The following is a 3308-nucleotide window of genomic DNA, read 5'->3' as shown; positions in this document are numbered from 1 at the left end:
AGGCTAATAAAGCTCCATCAATCTCCCTCTTCCTTCTTTCTTCCCTTTTTTCTCCTCCTCCACTCTCTCTGGTTTGTCTTGCCAGCATCATCAAAAATTATTACGCATCTATGCATATTAATGTTTACTTTTACATTGCATAATTTTAATAATATTGTATGTAGACTTTCTAAAAACCTTTTAAGGGACAAAATCACTGAATATGTTGGTACGACTAAAATTGAAACTAGAACGCAAAAAATATTACTTTTTACGTAATCGAAATCTCGGAATTGACTGCACCGATTTCATTCGGACTGGTTAGACAGCTCGGAATCGGTAGCTTATATCGACATTATGTCAAAAAAATGCTCTTAAATGATCAGAAAGCTGGTTAAGTTTCAGAGATATTTTACTCAAAAGCTTGACGAAAAGTTCCAGACAAACTTACCTTGACATTTATGCATTGACGACATTGACGTAGTTAGTTGTTCTTCCTGTTGAATTCACATCGCTTGACAATTGACAATGATTTTACATATGCATCAGATATCAAAGTTTAGCGGATATTACTCGGGATATTATTCATATTGTGAATGCGTAAATGCGTGAATACATTATTATATGCAAAGTAGGGTTAGATCCCGATAACTTTTGCGCCTGTTTCTGACGATGGTTTCTGGTAGTACTTTTAACGCTGAACAAAAAATTATATAGGTCTTATAGGGCTAACCGCTCTGGTTTTCGAGATATACAGTGTTAAAGTTGGCAAAACTTTAGATTAAGGTCGACCTCACCGATTTCAATGACCTTGATATATGTTGTCGATATAAAACGAGGTGCCACATGAATTTATAACTTTTTACGCGTGAGTCCCTTTTCCGCCTTGCTATATTTTTCAAACTTTTTTTGTTAATAACTTTTTAATAAGCAACGAGCGACGATTAAGTTATAAGAAAAAGTTACTTAGAATTGTGTCCTTGACAACATATATTAAGGTCATTGAAATCGGTGTGGTCGCTTTTAATCTAAAGCTTTCTCAACTTTAACACACTGTATATCTCAAAAACCAGAGCGGTTAGCCCTATAAGACCTATATAATTTTTTATTCAGCGTTAAAAGTACTACTAGAAACCATCGTCAAATTAAGACGCCAAAGTTGTCTAAATATCTAAAATTAAAATCAATATTTACTTATACATATACCTATTGTACGCGTGAATTATGTATATGTGTCTAAATAAAATTTGATTTTTCATTATTTTTTATTACACATGCATGTATATAAATTTATAATATAATTAATAAAGATACACAATTAACTGTGTCTCTTATAAAAAATCTGAACAAGAATATTCCAATGTGTTAGGTCAGTACACGATGGCATGCGCAGAATACGATGCAAAATAATTATAATATATTTATATTAAAATAAATGGATAAGTAATTAAGAACTCGAGGTAAAAGTTTACAATAACTTACACAGCTCGGATTACTTTGACCTTGACATATGTTGTGAAGGACATAATACTGAGTAACTTTTCCTTATAACTTAATCGGCGGTCGCTTTTTATTAAAAAGTTATTAACAAAAAAAGTTTGGCGACCTCACCGATTTCAATGACCTTGATATATGTTGTCAAGGTCATGACCCCGAGTGACCTTCAGAAGGTTTTAGCCGTTGCTCGTTATTCGTTAAAAAGTTATTAACAAAAAAAGTTTGGAAAATACGTAGATTAGATGACGCGCTTTACAAGTATTTAACTGTTTAAAGCGCGTCACTAATCTACATAGGTTAGATGACGCGCTTTAACAGTATTTAATTGTTTAAAGCGCGTCAACTAACCCATGCGTAAACTATTTCGGGGCTACTGCACCTCCCCTTGATAGCAGGAGGGGGGGGTGTGGGTGAACCTCGGTTCGCGTGAAAAGTATATGCGTGAACTATTTCGGGGCTACCGCACCTTCCCCGAAAGCGGGGGGGGGGTGTGGTGTGGTTGAACCTCGGTTCGCGTGAAAAGTGTATGCGTGAACTATTTCGGAGCTACCGCACCTCCCCCGAAAGCAGGGGGGGGGGTGTGGGTGAACCTCGGTTTGCGTGAAAAGTGTATGCGTGAACTATTTCGACATATATATTAGTCATTTATGCCTTCCAATACTCAAAATAGCTGCTATATTTTTCAAACTTTTTTTGTTTATAACTTTTTAATAAGCAGCGACCGCCGACTAAGTTATAAGGAAAAGTTACTCAGTATTATGTCCTTGACAACATATGTCAAAGTCAAAGTAATCCGAGCTGTGTAAGTTATTGTAAACTTTTACCAGAACTCGATAATAAAATTAACAAGTAGCAAGTAAAAAAATTTGGAAATGTAACACGATTAACAGTGCATAAGTTAACGTTATATCAACCTTTAATAACTAATAAGATACATAATTATAATACATCGGACGTTTCGGTTCTGTTTTGAGTCGATCGTCTTCGGCGATGTGCTAACAGTCAAAATCAAAGAATAATCAGCAGTAAAACTTTCCACAAAAAAATTTAAGTAAAACTTGATTAATAATCATAGTTTGTGATATGATCGAAACAGAAATAACAGTCAGGACAAAGAGAAGTAAAGTCACACACTCACCAGAGTTCAAAGAAAGCGAGAATAAAAAACGTATATTCGTAACTTCGTATCTTCGAATTAGTTCTAAAGTTTAGTTTATTCCATTTAGGCTATAACTTATAAGTTAATATATTGAATATTCAATTAGTAAAAGGAATCCGAATAAAATCAAAATTAGGACAAATACAATGCGTGCGTGTATGCATGCAAGTTTCGTTTAATAAGTAGTTTACGCTGGCCAGCATATATTCTATCAGCTTGTATATCTCTACTTAAATTGAAAATAATTGATGTAAATATATATAAAAACTTTTTTTTTTTCCAATAAACTTAGAATGTTCTAACTATATTAGTTTATACACTTACGTGGAGATATTTTGTATAATAAAATAAATAATAATTATATCTTACATATCAGATATTAAAATAACATTTGTTTTTCTTTTTTAATTAAATTATTTTACAACATATCTAAAACTCACACAATAATAATACTCACAAACATAAAATAATAACACATAGTAATTTTTTGATATTCTCTTTTTGAATTCATTCTGTTACTACGTATTAGCAAACTTCTCAATAATTTTCACGATTGTATGGTAAATATATCGTAACGGAAGCGTCAGCTATTTACATATTTACGATTTTAATCGGCTCCATCATTATCATGTATGTAGAAGTAGAATATACATATAACACAGAAACAATAAAT

This window comes from Temnothorax longispinosus, chromosome 11 (genome assembly GCF_030848805.1).
Source record: "Temnothorax longispinosus isolate EJ_2023e chromosome 11, Tlon_JGU_v1, whole genome shotgun sequence".
NCBI lineage: Eukaryota > Metazoa > Arthropoda > Insecta > Hymenoptera > Formicidae > Temnothorax > Temnothorax longispinosus.
Note: the sequence above shows the minus strand (reverse complement) of the source record.